The sequence below is a fragment of the Mauremys reevesii genome, unplaced genomic scaffold (genome assembly GCF_016161935.1).
Source record: "Mauremys reevesii isolate NIE-2019 unplaced genomic scaffold, ASM1616193v1 Contig1, whole genome shotgun sequence".
In the NCBI taxonomy this organism is placed as follows: Eukaryota; Metazoa; Chordata; order Testudines; family Geoemydidae; genus Mauremys; species Mauremys reevesii.
Genome location: NW_024100715.1, coordinates 1,195,640 through 1,205,025, shown reverse-complemented (window position 1 = coordinate 1,205,025; position 9,386 = coordinate 1,195,640).

Genomic DNA, 9,386 nt, shown 5'->3' with positions numbered 1-9,386 from the left:
CCTCCTCCAGGGAAACCCCAGCGGTGTTCCTTACAGAAAGGGGAAATTGGTTCGCTGACTAGCGAACTGATTTCAGCAGCGAAGGCGAAAAGAGCTGCCGGGATTCCAGTTGGAGATATTGACAAGCAAGTGGAGAGAAGATATAGTTGCCATGCTCTTGACTCAGCCAAATGTATAGATTTTGGTGAGCAAAGACGGTCACTGAGCCTCAGGTGAACTGAACTCTTGAGTTTCTTCTCGCTGTGTTTCTGTGCGGACTGAGCGGCTTAGATTGAATTTTTCTTTATCTTCAGTTTTATATTAACAGAAATAATGTAGGTGGTTTATAAAGTATCCAGGTCATAGGTGCCGACTTCCCCTCTGGTCGGTGGGTGCTCCACCCACCCTCCGCCCCCACTCCACCACCTTCACCAAGTCCCCATCCTGCCTCTTCCCACCTCTGCTCCGCCCCGCTCCCATTCTGCCTCTTACCTCAAGCCCCCGGCTCGGCCCTGCCTCCTCCCCCGAGTGCACCGCGTCCCCGCTGCTCCCCTTCCCTCCCGGGGAATCCTGAAGTTCCTGAACACAGCGAAAAAGCTATTTCGCGGTGGGAAGGAGGGGGAGGAGTTGGTCAGCGGGGCCACCAGTGTACAGGATGCGCTGGAGGGAGGAGAAAGATTGGCTGCCGGTGGGTGCTGAGCACCCACTAATTTTTCCCCATAGTTGGCACCTAGGAGCCAGGTTACGTTGTAGAAATTAAGTTATTATTATTCTTGTGTTTTCTATCATTATCAGGCTTTATAAAGTTGATACTGTTAGGTATAAATAAGTAAGGAATGTTAGTACTGTTTAATATGTTCAATTCATTGTTTTAATAATGTATTTCTGAGGTAATGTTAAGTGAATCACTGGCTTTAATAGACTCTAATATGGAGTCTATGAACTATGACCCCTGGACTCCATCTCTGTAAGCGAACTTGTTTACAGCTTAGACACTGGAGTCGTCTGGCTCAAACTGGACAGAACCAGCTTTTCCCGCCAGAGCCAGCCCCCAACATTCCGTCCCCTCAGAACGTTTCCCGCCAAAAAGGCTGGATAAGAGCTTGCCCAGCGCCTGCGCGGGGCCGCCCAGTCCAGCCCTCACAAAGGTTACACAACCCTCTAGTGAGTCATTTGTGCTGACAGCCGCAGAGGGCACCAGAGACCTTCCTCTTCCAGCACCACCGGCAGGGTGCACCTTGGGCCTCATCTTAGTGGAAATCCAGGCTTTTCCCGTTCTCCAATTTCCACCAGAATCAACAGGGAGATTTCCTGGGATTTGGGAATGGATCGAAGGTGGCTTTCAAAAGCTGTTGTGTTGCATACAGAGACTGAAAGGCCATCTGGTTGGTCCCCTCCCAGAGCCAGGGATAGAACCCAGGAGTCCTGGCTCCCAGCCCCCCTCACTCTCCCCAGATAACAGGGAGGGCTGCCCCTTAAAGGCCAGCCAGCCTGCCCTGTTCACATGTATTTTATCATCCTTTCTAAAAACTTAAGTTGGAAACACACCAAAATGTGGCCTACTGAAAACAGCTATGTAATTAAAACAAAGTCATGGGCATGAAGCATAAAAACTATGCACCGGAGGCCCAATTTAATAATCTACTAATACCAGAGACCACTACAGGGAGAGAGAGCTCAGTGGTTTGAGCACTGGCCTGCTAAAGCCAGCGTTATGAGCTCAATCCTTGAGGGAGCCATTTAGGGACCTAGGGTAAAAATCTGTCTGGGGATTGGTCCTGCTTTGAGCAGGGGGTTGGACTAGATACCTCCTGAGGTCCCTTCCAACCCTGAGATTCTATTATTTAAGGAAAGCAGCAAAGAATCCTGTGGCACCTTATAGACTAACAGATGTTTTGCAGCATGAGCTTTCGTGGGTGAATACCCACTTCTTCGGATGCAAGCAGTGGAAATTTCCAGGGGCAGGTGTGTATATATAAGCAAGCAAGAAGCAAGCTAGAGATAACGAGGTTAGATCAATCAGGGAGGATGGGGCCCTGTTCCAGCAGCTGAGGTGTGAAAACCAAGGGAGGAGAAACTGGTTCTGTAATTGGCAAGCCATTCACAGTCTTTGTTTAGTCCTAAACTGATGGTGTTAAATTTGCATATGAACTGGAGCTCAGCAGTTTCTCTCTGGAGTCTGGTCCAGATGGACTCCACTGGCCATCACATACAGTCCCCAGCTCAAACCCCTCCAGCGCATCATCAGGGATCTACAACCCATCCTGGACAATGATCCCACACTTTCACAGGCCTTGGGTGGCAGGCCAGTCCTCGCCCACAGACAACCTGCCAACCTGAAGCATATTCTCACCAGCAACTCCACACCGCACCATAGTAACTCTAGCTCAGGAACCAACCCATGCAACAAACCTCGATGCCAACTCTGCCCACATATCTACACCAGCAACACCATCACAGGATCAGCCACACCATCACCGGTTCATTCACCTGCACGTCCACCAATGTAATATATGCCATCATATGCCAGCAATGCCCCTCTGCTATGTACATCGGCCAAACTGGACAGTCTCTAAGGAAAAGGATAAATGGACACAAATCAGACATTAGGAATGGCAATATACAAAAACCTGTAGGAGAACACTTCAACCTCCCTGACCACACAATAGCAGATTTTAAGGTGGCCATCCTCCAGCAAAAAAACTTTAGGACCAGACTCCAGAGAGAAACTGCTGAGCTCCAGTTCATATGCAAATTTAACACCATCAGTTTAGGACTAAACAAAGACTGTGAATGGCTTGCCAATTACAGAACCAGTTTCTCCTCCCTTGGTTTTCACACCTCAGCTGCTGGAACAGGGCCCCATCCTCCCTGATTGATCTAACCTCGTTATCTCTAGCTTGCTTCTTGCTTGCTTATATATACACACCTGCCCCTGGAAATTTCCACTGCTTGCATCCGAAGAAGTGGGTATTCACCCACGAAAGCTCATGCTGCAAAACATCTGTTAGTCTATAAGGTGCCACAGGATTCTTTGCTGCTTCTACAGAACCAGACTAACACGGCTACCCCTCTGATACTTGACACCATGCAAGGCACTGCATTTAGCCGTATGGAGTGGAAATCCATCAACCTCATGAAGAAACTTGCACAAATACAGACGGATATCATCTTCCTTTCCAAATGTAAACGGATGGACATCATACCTAATGGACTAAAGGTAAAAAATCCACTGCTATCTACATACTACACAGACCACAGTGAGAGATTATGCCGTACTCTATCTAAGAAACTGAGGAACCACCTGATCAGCATACTATACAGCAAACAGGAAAACATCAAAAAAGAGCTCTCCAACCTAGAGACTCTCATCAATAATCAAACTTCCATACAAACGGACTTCACTAAAATAAGACAGGAGATCTACATTACCCACTTCACCTCTCTAAAAAGGAAAAAGGACTGTAAGCTGTCTAAACTCCTACCTGCCACATGGGGCCACAACCGTGATACCCCTAACCCATCCAGCAATATCGTCAATCTATCCAGCCACACACTCAGCCCAGAAGAACAGTCTGTCCTATCTCGGGGACTCTCTTTCTGCCCTGCCACCCCCACCAACATGATACAGTTCTGCGGCGATCTGAAGCCTACTTTCGCCGTCTCCGACTCAAAGAATACTTCCAGGACAACACTGAACAGCGCACTGATACACAGTTACCCTCCACCAACAGCACAAGAAGAAGAACTCCACATGGACTCCTCCTGAGGGTCGAAATGACAGTCTGGACCTATACATTGAATGCTTCCGCCGACGTGCACAGGCAGAAATTGTGGAAAAACAACATCGCTTGCCTCACAACCTAAGTCGTGCAGAACGCAATGCCATCCACAGCCTCAGAAACCATCCTGACATTATAATCAAAGAGGCTGATAAAGGAGGTGCTGTTGTCATCATGAACAGGTCTGACTACCAAAAGGAGGCCGTCAGACAACTCTCCAATACCAAATTTTACAGGCTACTTCCCTCAGATCCCACTGAGGAATACACTAAGGAACTGAACCATCTACTCAGGACACTCCCTACACTAACACCGGAACAAATCAACATACCCTTAGAACCCCGACCAGGGTTATTCTATCTACTACCCAAGATCCACAAACCCGGAAATCCTGGACGCCCCATCATCTCTGGCATTGGAACTCTCACTGAAGGACTGTCTGGATATGTGGACTCTCTACTCAGACCCTATGTTACCAGCACTCCCAGCTATCTCCGTGACACCACTGATTTCCTGAGGAAACTACAATGCATTGGTGACCTTCCAGAGAACACCATCCTAGCCACCATGGATGTAGAGGCTCTCTACACAAACATCCCACACACTGATGGAATACAAGCTGTCAGGAACAGTATCCCTGATGATGCCACAGCACAACTGGTTGCTGAGCTCTGTGCCTTTATCCTCACACACAACTATTTCAAATTTAATGACAATATATATCTCCAGATCAGTGGCACCGCTATGGGCACCCGCATGGCCCCACAATATGCCAATATTTTTATGGCTGACCTGGAACAACGCTTCCTCAGCTCCCGTCCACTCACGCCCCTTCTCTACCTACGCTACATTGATGACATCTTCATCATCTGGACCCATGGGAAGGAGACTCTGGAAAAATTCCACCATGATTTCAACAGCTTCCACCCTCCATCAACCTCAGCCTGGACCTATCTACACGGGAGGTCCACTTCCTAGACACCACGGTGCAAATAAGTGGTGGTCACATTAACACCACCCTATACCGAAAACCTACCGACCGCTATGCCTACCTTCATGCCTCCAGCTTCCATCCCGGGCACACCACAAGATCCATTGTCTACAGCCAAGCACTGAGGTACAACCGTATCTGCTCTAACCCGCAGACAGAGACCAACACTTAGAAAATCTCCACCAAGCATTCTCAAGACTACAGTACCCACATGAGGAAATAAGGAAACAGATCAACAGAGCCAGATGTGTACCCAGAAGCCTCCTACTGCAAGACAAGCCCAAGAAAGAAACCAACAGGACTCCACTGGCCATCACATACAGTCCCCAGCTCAAACCCCTCCAGCGCATCATCAGGGATCTACAACCCATCCTGGACAATGATCCCACACTTTCACAGGCCTTGGGTGGCAGGCCAGTCCTCGCCCACAGACAACCTGCCAACCTGAAGCATATTCTCACCAGCAACTGCACACCGCACCATAGTAACTCTAGCTCAGGAACCAACCCATGCAACAAACCTCGATGCCAACTCTGCCCACATATCTACACCAGCAACACCATCACAGGACCTAACCAGATCAGCCACACCATCACCGGTTCATTCACCTGCACGTCCACCAATGTAATATATGCCATCATATGCCAGCAATGCCCCTCTGCTATGTACATCGGCCAAACTGGACAGTCTCTACGGAAAAGGATAAATGGACACAAATCAGACATTAGGAATGGCAATATACAAAAACCTGTAGGAGAACACTTCAACCTCCCTGACCACACAATAGCAGATTTTAAGGTGGCCATCCTCCAGCAAAAAAACTTTAGGACCAGACTCCAGAGAGAAACTGCTGAGCTCCAGTTCATATGCAAATTTAACACCATCAGTTTAGGACTAAACAAAGACTGTGAATGGCTTGCCAATTACAGAACCAGTTTCTCCTCCCTTGGTTTTCACACCTCAGCTGCTGGAACAGGGCCCCATCCTCCCTGATTGATCTAACCTCGTTATCTCTAGCTTGCTTCTTGCTTGCTTATATATACACACCTGCCCCTGGAAATTTCCACTGCTTGCATCCGAAGAAGTGGGTATTCACCCACGAAAGCTCATGCTGCAAAACATCTGTTAGTCTATAAGGTGCCACAGGATTCTTTGCTGCTTCTACAGAACCAGACTAACACGGCTACCCCTCTGATATTTAAGGAAAGCGGCTCTGAAAAAATGAAGCATCTGCCAAAACACGAGCATGATGTGGGCTTTTGCAGTTCACAAAACTATCCCTCTTGCAGGCGTATTATCTGCGCACATGCTCAGCTTTAAGATGCTAAACAGAGCTACGAGTCCACTAGAAATAGTCACGCTCTCCTCGCAAATATCATGAATATTGTCTGATACTGGAAAGGAGAGTAAAAGGCATTCGCTCAGGCTTACACAATTTCTCTGGGTTGTCACCTCTTACTTTGATGAATACTGCACGCAGAGAACAGTAAACATAAAGAATCAAGTGACAGACAGCAAACCAACCCACAAACAAACACGTGACAACACGTGACAATACGAAGGGAAGGAAAACATCAAGTGGTTGGTGATGGGTATTTTAAATGAGTGTTTAGGACCCACGCTGTGTAAATACAACAGAGCCCTGTAGAAAGAAACAGCTAGTTTCAGAGTATGTGTGTGTCTGTGTGAGAGACCAACTCAAAAACTCAGAGTAGAAGCCCTGGAGCAGACTGACACTGGGCTTTGGAGTTTGCAGACAGATCCCTGCTTCAAAGAGCTTGCAGATAAGGCCTTCCTCCATCAGGGGGTAGCTGGCAGGGCCGGCTTTATGCCTCGTGGGGCCTGATTCCAATACCCGGCGGCAGTCTGGGGCTTCAGCGGCACTTTGCGGCAGGGGGGTCCGCTCCGGGTCTTCTGCAGCACCGGACGCCCCCCGCCACTGAAATACTGCCAAAGACCCCCAGAGCAGACCTCCTGCCTCTGAAATGCCACAGAAGACCCCCAGAGTGGGGCCCTCTTAGGCGCGGGGCCCGATTCTGGGGAATTGGGTGAATGGGCTTAAAGCCGACCCTGGCAGCTGGGTGAGTCTGCATCCAACAACAAAACACCTAAGCACCACACCTAGTGCTTGGTACCTAGGAGTCAATGGGAGCCCTCGGATGAGCTAGAACTACACCAGATCGCAAAGATGTGGCCTTAATGGTTTCCAATACCTCTCCCCAAACAAATTCTGAAACTTCGTGGCCATCACCTGTCTGGAACCCAACTCTAATTGAAAGGCCGAACAAATAAACAGCACCCGCGGTAAAGTTCCTCCAGTTTTAACAATTTCCCATGTATTCATTAGTAACACGGGATTTTTTTTAAAAAAATCACGAGGATCACAGTTTTCAGCATCTGCAACACTCCACAAGATTTCTGTTGTTCAAATAATCCTTTTCTCTCTTACCTTAAGCCAGGAACACGTCCTGTGGAAACCGGGTTTCAGATGTAACCGTGCCAATGTCAGGAGCGAGGCCTCGCCACGTGCTTCCACTCCAGGATTCATTCACCAAAGCCCCGATCCCGCAAAGGCCAGTGCACGGGAGCCCTCCACAGGCAGAGCTGTTGGCGGGATCAGAGTAAACAGCGTGAAAGCAGCTTCTTCAAGTGACACCAAGCAAAATACGACAGATTTCTGTTAACCGTGGCTTGCTGAGCTTTATCCATCAGATCACTCCCACGTAGCCACATCCCCCCCATGCCCCAAAACGCCAGCAACTCGCACCCCCTGCAAAGCCTGCGCCCCCCCGCAGCCCGCTCCGGTCCGGCCTTCGCTGGGGCTGGGACACCCCGAACTCCCCAACCCCCCTCACCTTCTCCCTATTTCTCCCATCACTTCTTCTTCCACCTCTGCTCCAGGGTCCATGTCAGTGGCACCTAATCAGTGGGGCCAGCCTGCATTCCCTCTTCATCCCGTCGCGCCCCCCGCCCCATCATGTTCTACTGCAGGGGCTCAAATTCCACCCGCAGCCCGCGAGCCTCCCCAGTGTGGCCCGTGGGACTCCAGCAGTTTTGGGGCCAAGTGCCCCCCTCCCGCTGCCCCCTCCCCGCAGTCTCCCCCGCCCCCGGGGGCCCCAGCTCCATGCGTCTGCTGGCCCCTCCCTGAGGCCCCGGGATGAGGCACCCCAAGTGCCCCTGCACCCAGTGGGAAGCTGCAGGGCTGTGCCTGGGGGCAGCAGCACATGGAGGCCCCTGCCCCGCCTTGGAGCCCCAGGTAGCGCTGCACCCCACCCCTCCCAGAGCCTGCACCCCACCCCACATACCCCTCCCAGAGCCTGCACCCCACCCCACATACCCTCCCACCCCCAAACTCCCTCCCAGAGCCTGCACCCCACCCCACATACCCTCCCACCCCCAACCTCCCAGAGCCTGCACCCCACCCCACATACCCCACCCCCAACCCCTCCCAGAGCCTGCACCCCACCCCCATACCCCTCCCACCCCAAACTCCCTCCCAGAGCCTGCACCCCCACCCCACATACCCCTCCCACCCCAACCCCTCCCAGAGCCTGCACCCCCACCCCGCATACCCCTCCCACCCCAACCCCTCCCAGAGCCTGCACCCCACCCCGCATACCCCTCCCACCCCCAAACTCCCTCCCAGAGCCTGCACCCCCACATACACCCTCCCACCTCCCAACGCCATCCCAGAGCCTGCACCCCACCCCACCCCACATACCCCTCCCACCCCCAAACTCCCTCCCAGAGCCTGCACCCCATCCCACCCACCAGCCCTCAAACTTCCTCCTACAGCCTGCACCCCACCCCTTCCCCACATGTCCCCTCCCACCACCAAACTCCCTCCCAGAGCCTGCACCCCCACCCCCTGGCCCACAGATCAGTGTCGGATCCTCCCTTGTGTCAGGAACCACAGATCTCAGAGGGGTTCAGAGCGGTCGCCGTGTTAGTGTGTCCCAGGAAAAACAGCGCGGAGTCCTTGTGGCACCTTAGAGACCAACACGTTTATTGGGCAGAAGCTTTCGTGGGCTAAACCCCCTTCATCGGCTGCAGGGAGTGGAACATACAGGGGGGAGGTATAAACACACGGCACGTGAACAGAGGGGAGCTGCCGGACCGAGTGGGGGCTCAGTGCTAACGAGCCAATTCAATTAAGGTGGAAGTGGCCTGTTCTCAACAGTTGGCGAGACTCAAACGCTGCCCCCCGGGCGCTTAGGAGCTCGTCAGTCCGAACCCGCCACCCAGTGTCCTGCTAACGCAGCTGGAAGAGCCGCTGGAGGGGAGCAGAGGACTCCAGTCCTGGGCTCTGATTGGGGGAACCCTGGGGGGCCCGACGGGTCCCCAGTCTCTGTGCGCCCCAAGCCAAGGGGCAGGACGTTGTCTGTGCAGCTGGGTCCTCCCTGCCCAGCTCTGCTTCCCCTGCGACACCTGCCCCTGGTCTCCTGGGAACCTCTCCCGCCTGGCGCCTGGTTTGCCCTCTGGGCTGTCCCCTCCAGCCCCCTCTCCCGCCAGGCTCCCCCCACCCGCTGTCCCCCAGCCCCTTTAGCCAGGCCCCCACTGCTCTCCCCTCCCCCCAGCCTCATCAGCCAGCCCCCTTCAGCCAGCCCCGCTCTCCCCTCCCCCAGTTGAGGGGT